The following is a 12661-nucleotide window of genomic DNA, read 5'->3' as shown; positions in this document are numbered from 1 at the left end:
GCCTGGCAAATTCAAGGTTCTGAGTTCGATTCCCCCGTACCAAAAAGAAAAAAAGTTCCATCTGTGTTTATAAAGATCTCATTATAACCTCATTAAGTCTGTTAACCTCAGGCTTCTCAAACTGGCTTGGACTAAAAACACCATCAGAGTTTAAAAATGACTGACGCCTGAGTTTCACCTCCAGCAGATCTTACTCTATTATGGCTGTGGCTGAGAATTATTGACCTGGGCAAATACCCTAGGCTTTTGTCACTTCTTGGTTCAGCCTGATGTCTCTACTCTGAGATAAAAGATTTGGATTTTCATTATTTCAGAGGAGTAGAACAACCTGCTGGTTCCAAAAATTTTTTAGTCACCCTAATGATCATCTCATGACTCACCAATAAATTCCTTCAACTATTGATGTAGAGCCCAGAGTGGGGATTCTCAGTTCCGTATATTGATTGAATTGATGGAGGGAAATTATACGATTGGAAGCAAGCTGGAGATTTTAAATTAGAAATGGAATTCCTTTAAGAGACTACCTGTTCAGATAATCCATGTCTTATTAGGTATGTTTGGTAGCCTACATCTTTCAAGAAATTTGTCCATCTCATCTGAATCGTCAAAATTTGAGCCATACATTTATTGATATAGTTCTGTTATGATTTAAATTATTTTAGTGAGTCTTTAGAAAATCTTTCTTTCCCAACTTTAGCAATTATAGTTTTGTCTAATTTTTTAAATCAATTTTTGTATTATTATCAATTTTTGTTTCTAATAATCAGCTTTAGATTATATCTATTTTCTCCATTTTCTTTTGAACCTTGTTTTCAAATGCATTGATTTCTTCTCTATTGTTTTCATACTGGTACTTGCTTTCAGGTAGATTTATTTTATTTGAAAAATTTTATAAAATAGGACCTTAAAATATTGATGTGAGGCCTCGTTTTCTGATAGGACAAATAAGCTAAAATGCTTATTTAAAATAGCTGCCTATTTTCTTATAAGTACCACTTTGATGGAATTTCAGTCATTCTTTTATGGTCTAGAAGAACACTGTATAATTGTTAATGTTCCCTGGGCTCTGGAGAGAATCTGTACTGCTGTTATTGTGGGTAGGATTTTCAGTTATGTCAGTTTCTTCCATAGTATTACCTAGGGCTTTTTTTAAGTCTTCTGTGTCGCTGTGGTCATGTCCCAGGTTCAACAATTGCATCTTTAAGACTTCTTTAAACTCTATCAGGTCTTTTTGTATGATTTGAAACTACTTAATTCATATTTCCCACTCTAATTTATTCTTGGTGTCTTGTCTCTTCATTGTGATATAATGTTTTTCTTTATTTCTGGCAATTTCTTAAATCATTTTTTGTCTTATTTATTGCAATCACATCCTGCCTTTTTAAAAATTGTGGTTTTCCTTGTGAACACTGTTCATTCTTTTATCATACTGCATTTTGGGGGATTGTTTTAAGGCTAAATGGCTCGGTCTTAATATTTTACCCAATCTGACAGTGTTTAGACTAATTACATTCAACTTAACCAGTCATTACTACTACGGAATAAAAATTACCATTTTGTTAATGAGTTTGTCTTTGTTTTATCAGATCTGCTTTTCTTCCTGAGTTTTGACTATTTTATGTTTGAATTTAATATTCACTGTCATTCATTATTATCTTTGTTAAACTTTAATATTTTAGGGGCTGGGGATTTAGCTCAGTGGTTCTGCCACCTGCCTTGCAGCCACTAGGACTTGAGTTCTATCTCCGGTACCAAAAAAAAAAAAAAAAAAAAATCTTTAATGTTTTTAGAGTTTACCATACTAATTATTATTTACTATAGTCTTTTTGCAAACAATAGCTTATTTCACATACTATGTAAAAACTTTACACCAGAGAGTAGCGTGTAAGACAGTGGCAGCACATTTTCCAAACACACATGAGGCCCTGGCTTATATTACCGATACCACAAAACAAACAAACAAACAAACAAAAACACCCTATAGCTATAAGTATAAGATGTTTTCTCCCTTAACTTTCTTGTATTACTATAAAATCTTTTAATTTTAAAGCTTTAAATCTACATTACATCTTCCTAATATTTTTATAGATAGGAAGATACAGCTTAGTCAGAAAAAACATGAATATGTTTATATTAATTGCTTCCATTTCTTTATTTTGATGCACATGTCTGTCTTTCATAATATTCCATATGCCTGAAGAATTTTCTTTCACATTTCCTGAAATGCAAGCCTATAATTACTCTTTGTTTGTCTGAAACTGCTATTGTGGCTGTTTCATTTTTGTATGATATTTTCACGAATGTAAAGTTCTTGGTTCTGTACTCACAAATCTTTTGAAGAACTTTATTTTATTTCACATTTCTTTTCATTTTACAGAATGGAGATTGAACTCAGATTGACTCATGTGTGATAGACAAGGGCTTTACCACTGAGCTACCTCCCTAGCCCTTCAGCATTTTAATCATTCTCTAACTTTCATATCTTGATAATATGTTTAAAATTTTTTTTTTAAAATCAAAGTCCTTTCATGTATAATATGTCTTGTCCTTTTGAGGCCTATCTGTTCAAGTTTCCTTTGCTTGCTTCAGATGGAAATCAGGAATAGGAAAAGTACAGCTCTGCTACAGTCCTGATATCTTCAGATGATACCATAAAACACTGGATCCCAACAGTTAACACAGCACTCAGCTGTTTACTGACACCATCTGATGCTAGCTTTTCTGGACATTCTAAACTGAATCTGTCTCTACCGCCATTGTGCGTGCAGGATGGCTTCGGTCCACTCTGAGGGGGTGGTCTCTACTGATGATCTGTAGCTGTGGTCTTTGGAGTTCTCCAGGCAATAGGTCCTAGTTTTCATTGTGCTTCCTTTTGAGATGACCCCTTGGTTGACATTATTCAGGATCCTGAATAGATTTACAGAGCCCTCTGAATCCAATACCACCAGAAAAATAGAATAACAGATTTACAGGACCACCAGAGTGGGTAGTCTTTATTTTAACAGTATCTGTACATCAGCATGGGGGCCTCAGTATACTGGAGGGAGTCTTCCTAGACTAATTGGAGAAGTGTAAGGGGAGTGCTGCTTATATAGCAGCTGAAAGCCTGTGATTGTTGCAAATGCGGGACTGTGATTTAATTGAACTCAGACCTGTTTTTTGTCTAAGTGGAGGTTTGGGGGTGCTCCTTGGATCACTGCAGTTACCATGGCATCCTTTCAGTGAGAGGACAGGAAGATGTGAGCTGTTTTGTGACGGACAGCTGTTACATATTTAGGAAAAAATTCTAGGGCCAAAACTAGGGAATGCTTCAATGGGTAGTTACGTTTATTACAGCTAATTGGGGTTTGGAACAGTTGGGAATATTAACAACAGTCTCAGGTTCCTGCCTGCTGATCTTACCCACATTAGAGTGCTGGCCCCACTTCAAAAAGGCCATAGCAACTTCTGAGCAACAGGAACAGGAGGAGGCACAGTAGCTTAGTGCTGAGCTGCAGTCTCGTGTCAGAGCTGACGAGAGGAGACAGATGCTAAATAACCAGGGAGGACACAGAGCCAAGTTGTCCCAGTCCATGAAGGGAGTAGAGGAGAGCAAAGGAAAGTGAGGGGAGGGGCGTGAAGCTGTGGGCCAAGCCAGGAAGCCCCCAAGCTTGCACCTGAAAAGGGGCCATCAAGGGCTTTTCTTCTCACTGGCTGTATTCAAGATTGTTTTTTCTTTCTTTTTGCTATTTAGAGTTTAAGTATATGTCTAGAGCTTTGAGTTGGAGGAGTAGGATCGTGTATTCTAATTGAAGGCTGCGATACTCTGGGATCTGTATTTTAATATATATATTTTCAGTTTGGGAAATATCTCTGTTGTACCTTTAATAGTGTTCCTGATCTGTTTTTTTTCTCTATCTTTTGTTATGTCCAGTGATTACTTATATGTTAAACCATTTGATATTGTCTGCTATAACTCCCAGATGCTGTTATTTTATTATTTATTTTAGGTGCCTTTTTATTTGTATTTAATTTGAGTACTTACCTTTCCTCAAGTCTGTTGATTGATTCACCTGCTATGTTCATTGCAATGAGTCCTTTAATTATGTTCCTGTATTTTATTATGCATTTATCCTACTACTTTAACTTTATTCCTTCTTTTAATTCTTTATCTGTGCTTGCTACCTAGTAATATACATTATAGAAGTTTTCTACAAATATCTTTAATATGCTGCTTATAATTAATTGATATTCTTTCTCTATTAATCCTAACAATTGGGTCATATCTAAGTCCAAGTCAAAATGTGTTTTCTCTTGATATTGTTATTTCTTGCTCTTTTAGATGTGTCCTATAACATTTTGTTGAAACCTAAATATTGTGTTTTGGAATGTGGAGATGCTTTGGAAATATAGGATATAAAGCCCTCTGGTTACCTGGTTCCTTCTCTCATGACTTTACTGTGGGAAACTGAATTGATACTGTCAGAAGATGTGCTATGCTTGGGTCCTTTTGTTATGGTGATTAGTTTGATATACCACAGGCTTTATATTTAATTTAGTGCTATTGGTGGATAAAATGATACTTGAATTATTGAAGAGACTTTCTTGTTCTTTTCTACCTTAAGCTTTACAATATTTTTCACTATTTCTCCCAACAGCGTTTGTCTCCATACTTTTTGTCCTTCTCCCTGAAGAAGAATGTTAACTCAATGCTTGCTGGCCTCTGCTGGAGTAGGGATATTCTCTGTTGTCCTGGGAAAGACTCAAACAAGGGGAGGTTTTGAGTCTCTAGGTGTCTGGAAAGGCACTTCTTCAAGAGTTTTCTTGTGTCCAGAATAGTGTGGGTTTCATGACCATTGTTCATCATTAAAAGGTCTGTCACTTCTCCCAGGTACAGTAGTTCTTGCCACTATCAGGATACAATAGGTTTCTCTTTCTACAGTATATTTGAGTTTAGTTCTCTAGGAGTAATAATTCAACAAGGGCTTTGCACAATGTTTTATGTCTCTCTTGTAATATCACTCAGCCATAAGAAATGAGAAAATAGATTCATTCATAGGAAAATGGATAGATATTGAAGATATACTCCTAAGTGAAATAAATAAGTCACACATGTGTAAATACCGAATAGTTTCCCTGGTGTGAATAATCTGCAACATGCATAAGATTCTAATAAGATTACTGACATTTAGAAATGGGAAGAAAGGAGGTAAAGGTGTAGGGAAGGTGGGTTGGGTAGGGGAAGAGTAAAAAGGGAAATGAAAAAAATGTGAGGGAATGAAAAGATGAAAACAAAGTGTTTGTACATGGGGAGGGGAGGAGGGGGTGAAGGGAGGGCAGAGGTAAGGGGAAAAATGAGAATCAAGACTTTTCATGTAGAGGTACAAGATCCCAACGATAAATCTAACTGTATTGTATCCCTAAAATGTACCAATAAACTCAATTAAAGCTGAAAAAAAAAAGAGTGGCTACTTTCTCCATCTTTCAATCTGACATCACTAATTGAAGCTTTGTTTGTTTTCCACCAAGACAACAATGTACCTCCGGAGTACTCACTCAGTGATGTTCTTTGGAGAAGAATTGAAAAGTGGGTTTTAAACTCTGAAATATGCTGATCCAGGAGATTGAATACCATCACCCAATTCCATACTCAAATTTAAACAATTTGTTAAAAAACAAAACAATAACAATGACAACCAAAAATAGTAGCCAAATTCTCAACTGCTGGCATGGACTACCGGCCTTTGTCCTTTGCTCTGAGTGCAATTGTGTTCATGTGTTCTGACTGAAGGGTCCTGTGTTTCCTTATATTTTAGGTTACTTCATTGAATTTCAATCTAACAATCAAATTAAAAAAATATATTGTTGCATAAAATTTAGCCTTTGCTTTTTTGCATATTGAAAACTGTATTTCCTGTTTCTTACATCTCTCATGGAATCTAGAGGCCATATCTGACTTTTGATCGATATGTCACATCTGTTTTTCCAGCTCCACTGTGCTGCACTGTACCTATTCCATAGCATCCCAGTGTCAACCCCAAACACTCAAGAATTTTATTGAAATTTGCTGTCTGACGATCTAACTTTTCCAAATGAGAAGAGAATAGATATACAAATTTTAGTTCAGCAAGCTTCAAAACTGATTCGTAACTTCATGTCATATTCTTTCCTTGTATTTGATTTTGTCTTTTCCATCATCACAATTTAATAAAATAAATTATACATATTTAATAATATTTCCAAACTCATTCCCAGTTCTTTTTTAATAATATGCCTGATTTGAACTATTGTTTTCAAGCCTTTAAAAGCCAGCTAAAATGAAAACCTATCCCAGTTACCCTCAATCAATTAGGACCAAGAAATACTTGACACTTCTGCTCAAGAACACAAATAATCATTTTTCATATTAGGTGGCTGTCTCCTTCTGATTTTTTTTTCTTTTTAAGAGCTGACTCACTCTTTCACAATATAGAAGGATTATGCCATTAAAAATGAGCCTGGAGTCAGTGTTAACATTCAGGTCTTTTCAACAATGTCTGGAGGATAAGGAATGGGTCCAAAGTCATTTAAAATTCACCACCACCTTTAATTAGACTTACTTAACCTTGCAGGCTCAAAGAATGAGCCTAGCTAGATCAAGTGAGTTTTTGTTAGTGTTTTTAACAGGATCCTAGGTATTAATTGGAAGACTACCCAGAAGAATTCATGAAGCTTGTGGTAGGGGTGAACCAGTGGCTCCAGATAATCTATGCTGTCTTTAACTATGGGAATAAGTTTAAAGGTTAGAGGAGATATTTTTTTTAGCTTCCTAAAAAGGAATTCATTTTAGATTTACTTAGTTTTCCTTGGCTTAATAGTCAGTGATAGCTTTGAAATTTAAATTATCTGACATAAGCAAAAGTTCTCATTAGAACAAACATTCACTGTGAGCCTGTGCTTCTCTGCATTTGATTATCATGCTTATTTCCCCTGATTAAAAGTGATTCATATATTGAAGTTGAATTCAAAGGAAATCTTAGAGCAAGGGCATAATATTAGCAAATGTTAAACCTTCTGTTCTTCAGAGGAGATTACTCTTCCTCAGCATCATCTACAAACATGCTGATTTATTGGTATTTCCATAAAACTAGAAATGTTTAAAACATGCTAACTTACTCACATAATGTTAAATGTCTCTGCACTGATGCCTGCAAAAGCGCTGCAAAGTCACATTACCAAAGAATATTAAGGCACATTCAATATTCTCCTCTAGTTAGAATTACTTTATAATGACATGGTACTTATTTCAGGCATTTCATCAAGGATTAAAAAGTACATTACTGATGATGAAACTTTCTGTGTCCTTGCAAAAGTGGAAATTTAGAGTAAAATCTCATTAATTCAGATACCAGTGTTTCAGAATTTGCTGAAATTTAGGCAAACATTAACATGGTAGTTAGACTTATATTGCCTATAGAGAAAGTGTTTGCTATACAAATGCATACTGTAATAATTAGTAATCAACTTAAGATGTTTTAAACACTCAAAATTTTTCAGAAAGTCAGATTTAGTTCAAAGTAATCTGTATGTTTACAGTTTATTTTTTATCTACTTGTTAGCCTAATTTAAGCTTTTGTAAATCATTTCATAGTCTGATCTGGGAAGCAATCAATAATGTAAAATCTAGTTGTATTTATTTTTTTAGAAAATGCCATATTTTAGCCTTTTGATGATTTTTCTTCCAAACTTGTCACAAATCCTGTTTTATGTCAGTTATATTTGTATGAATAGTTTATATAAAAAGATAATTCCTCTCCTTTAAGTTATAAGACCACAGACTAATTATATGCAGTGATCAGAATTCTTTATTTTTAAAAAATTCTTTAATTTTTTTTGCATAGCCATTAGAAATGCTTTGTACTCCACAGAGTGAGATTTTCATTACCATTACTGCGATAAATTTAAGAAATGAGAAAGCAAATATTTTATAGAATAGTGATTTACTATGTCTTACGTATCTAGATATGTAGTTATATAATCTGTTAATATGACAAAAATTCTCATAGAATGCCTTAATAGTGAAATATAAAATCTATTTTCAGTATCAAAATGTCAAAAAGGTTACACTGACCAGTTTCTCATCACAAGTAGCCTGTGGCCATGTGACTATTTTTACTGCGATCCTGAGTGGAGAAATGTTTTAGGAAGTCTACAGCTAAGGAAGAATGGGCTCTGTTTTAAAATTTATTTTTCCTGCTGGCTGGGTGCAGATTAGAAGGTGTTCCTGTAGCACCTGGGAACATAAAGGATGTCAGAAAAGCAGATTAAACTGAGCCAGAACACTTGTCGAATGCTCACCTCTGACTTGTTACAATGTGAGCTCAACCTGGTGTAGATTATTCTTTTAGAATAAACTATTGGATACTTTGATATGGAGAGAAGTTACAGAGTGTTCATGACTCAGCCTACACTTTCTGCATTCCAAATCTGTGTATTTGTCTTCCCGCAGACCATCTGTAGTGAGGGTGGATGGCTCAGGAGAGCATAAAGATGTCACTGGGGTCAGTGACCAGAAGTAACTTTACCTAGTTATGCAGCAGAGGACTGGAAAGTTCATTTGGCTACAGATAAAAAAATCAGCTTTTGCAAACACCTTCCTAATTAATAAAGTTCATTTTTTTTATTGATAATGGACATAAATATACAAATGTTCAACAACTGACTCCTAGGAAAAACTAGCCTTCCTTAATAAAGTCTACTGATTTTCTTGGGAGAAGTACTCCTTTCCTAGCCAATAGCACACTAGAAATATGCTGTCCCTGAATAAGTCAGGGTTGAAAGATGTACTAGCTCACCACTTGGAATATTTCTGCCATACAGATATAATACATGCACCTAATCTTGAGAATATACATAAGTACTAATGTAACAATCAAAATAATGGATTTTTAGTATAAATTACCTTTAGATTTATTATAATTTAATAATTATAAGCTTATTAATTTGTTTTGTAATAATAGTTTTGTTATCAAGAGGTGTTCACAATTGCTAAAAATTTATTAATTAGCTCTCATGAGACAAGACACACTGGTTGTTATGTTCGCATACACCACTGAATGAGTATATATGTGCATATACCCACATAGGTGTCACTGTTTCTGTATGTACTTACATAGCAGAATTATTATTTATGAAAATTCAACATCTTACCACTACAGTTGAATTTCATGCTCCCAAGTAAAGGATTATTAGTTATTAATGAATATTAATAATGCTTTGCATTAACATTGGGATATAATTCTATTCAAAAGGTGCTTGGGTAGTTGCATTTAAAGTTTAGGGAAGTTGTATAGAATTTTTCTTTTATACACTAGCAAAGTAAAATAATTTTTCATACTTATCTCTTATGGTATTTTGCTCTGAATGTTCAGGGAATACCTTTCAAAATTTCCTAGGATAATCTTAAATATTGACTCCATAGATATGAGTGTTTGGTATGAAGAGGAAGATTTAAAATTAGACTGTTGTTATTTAAATGTTTGTTTAATTTAAATATTGTGATTTATACTTCATTTTTTAGTGACCAAGAACTATTGTTTAATTTACTTTTCTATAGTTAGTGTTCATATTTTGTTCAAACATCTCAGGAGTTGACCAAGAAACAGGAGTGATTTTTGTTTGTTTGGTGAAAGAATTGTTTTTCTTCAAAATCATGTAATTTTATGTAATTATAGTAAGTTTTACTTACCTGATATTTAAAACATATGAATAGAGATCCTGTTTTTCACTGTTTTAAACATTGTAGTTACCTTAAAACGGCAATAAGAAGACATATATAAAATAGTTAAAATAAGTATTATTTTGCAAGATCTCTCTATTTGATCATTGTAACTAAATTTACAGTGCCAAATTTTCTTTTTGGATACTAGAGGAGGGCTACAATTCCTTAAGGGGGGAAATCATAAGTTATAAATGTATAATAATACATGGAAGTGTATCCCAGGAGAACCAAATATCAAAAAAAAAAAAAAAAAACAGGGATCTGAACATCAGGTCATAACAGGAGAAAGTAACTAACAAAGCAGCAAACAAAATCTCTTTGCTTTCATTCAAAGTCTCTAAATGTGTGAAAGTCTCAAGAAATCAATTTTGTCTGGTGCCTAAGGGTGAACAGTGGCACCAGAGTTCTGCAGTGCAAACTAGGACTTTAGCTTTGGCTAGTCATTACTTAAAGAACTGGGAACAGCTTTTTGTCTTTTAGTGCAGGTGCTGACACCTAAAACTATCATGGAAAATTTTTAGACAGCTTCCAGAAATATAAAACAAGGAACACTCATCTTATTATAAATGAGGGTTATACAAAAGCAATTAGTATTAGAATTTGGAAGTTGACATTCCAGATTACACTCTTCACTCCATGACTATGAATCCTCAACTATTATATAAACCCTTCTTATAATATACATCTGAATTCACTCACTATAGATGCTTCTCTCAAGATCTTAAGTCACAGAATGTGAATAATACATAAATACTTCTAATTTTAGCATGTGTTTTATAATGCAAATTACACTGTTGGCGTTAGCAGGGTCAGTGCCATGAAGAAATGCATTTCATATGTATTCATTTTATTTAAACAGACTAACACTTTGTAAATAATTGATTTTACAAAATGGAAAACACTATCAAGGGATTAAGAAGAGGTTGAGGAGTGTATTGATTATTCTAGCAACTGATTACCATTGGCAGTATGTCATTCAAAGCTGCCAGGCTGTCCACCTCATGGGCCATTTTTAGGAGCCCTGATGTCAATAATTCGGTTAGAGTCCAGTTTAAATCCTTTTAAATGAAAAATAATAAAGATTTTTAATATATTATTATAAAATTATAAGGGAATATTTACTAATCAAAGGACTTTAACTGGTCTAAAGGTATTAATGGTAGTTGAGTTACCTTTTAGAAGACTTTAACTGTAGAAAGCATCACACACATGACAACTCTAGTGTTTAGGGTTAGAGTAGTAAGCTGATCTCTCCAGAGGACTTTATTTAATAAGGAAATAATCTTCAGTGGCACTTCTAGTCTTCCTCTTTCCTGTATAAGTACTGAATTTAGTAACTGAAATATTATCTCATTGGAGCTTAGTGTTATGATTAGATGCCAGATATCACTTTCTTACATTTGCATATCCAATTATAATAGCCCATATATATTTATTTATATAATACATATATATATATATATATATAATTTACTTAAGTTTTTTATGAAAGTATGCATGAACAGTATAATTAGGTAAGTTTTTAAAAATCATAAATTGTAACAAAAGCTGAGATTCACATTAGCTTAATATTGGTAAGTGTATTAAATAAAATTAAATAAGAATTAAAATATCAACTCATTACCTCTTGGACTAATTTAGCAGTCTTATTCCTCTTTTCTTCTTTGAAAAGTAGTTTCTTCAGGATCTTCCATGCACATCATGCTGCAAACCAATAGTGTTTTTACTGCTTTTTTTTCAATGTAGATAGTTTATTTTATTTTCTTCCCTATTTTCACTGGCTAGACTCTGAAGTATAATGCTGAATAGAAGTACTGTAGTGAGAATAAACTTGTTGCATTTGTAAAAAAACATTTATTTTCCATTTAGCTTGAAATTAGCCCTTGAGTTTCACAAATGGCTTTCATCAAGTTGGCGAATCTCTCCTCTCAGATGAAGCTTTTTATTATGATGTAGTATCAAATTTTGTCATATTATATTTTCTGCATTTGTTGTGAAATTCATGTTTTTTTCTTTTGTTGTATTGATATGACATTATATTGTGGTTTTTATATATTAAAATCCATCTTATATTCCATGGCAAATATGTGTTCTTATTTTATAATATTTTATATGATATTAGATTCAGATTGCTAGTATGTTTTACAATGTTTCCACAATATTCATAATAGATTGCTTTTCATATGATATATTTGGTTTGGGTACTTGGGATAATATTATTCTCATAACATGGAATAGGTAGTGTTTAGTGTTTCTTTAATTTTTGGAAAATTTTGTAAAAATTGTTAGTGGTCATTGTGTAAGTCTTTTTTATTAGTGTGTGCTTATAGTACAGAATATTTACATTTCTTGTGTAGACTTAGCACATAAAGACCATTGGTCTGATCTCCAGAAGATAGAGCAGAAGTGAATAACAGAGAGGTCCTTTCTCAGGCTTCTTTATAAAAATTGAAGCCCACTGGAAAAGTGAAGAAAATCTCTGCAATGAAGGCACACCAGACCACTGTAATTGGTAAGTTGAAGGGATCACTAGCTCCCATCAGAAGCTGGGCTGTCTTCGGGGGAAGGGCAGGTGGAACCTGCTGTAGAACCTTACATAGTTCAATTGAGCAGGAGGTCAGGGAGCTCAATTTGGGCCTTGCAACCAAAAATCAGCCTGAATCTCAGTGGACTGCTGCTGGCTTGCTGAGAACTAATTGACTTAGATCTGCACACCGTTGCCCATGTTGTCTACTGTGGCAGCAGAGACATACCCTGAAGGGGTCCCTTTATTTTGATTTTGATTATTGTTTTTATTTTCAAAGTTTCTCTTTTTTTAATTTTTAATTTTTTTTCAAATTTATTTTTCTCCTTCTCCTTCCCTCACCCTATTCTTCATCTCTCTCTCTCTCTCTCTCTCTCTCTCTCTCTCTCTCTCTCTCT

The sequence above is a fragment of the Fukomys damarensis genome, unplaced genomic scaffold (assembly GCF_012274545.1).
Source record: "Fukomys damarensis isolate Sample0158 unplaced genomic scaffold, DMR_v1.0_HiC HiC_scaffold_4, whole genome shotgun sequence".
Classification (NCBI taxonomy): Eukaryota; Metazoa; Chordata; class Mammalia; order Rodentia; family Bathyergidae; genus Fukomys; species Fukomys damarensis.
This window is presented reverse-complemented; position numbering follows the sequence as displayed.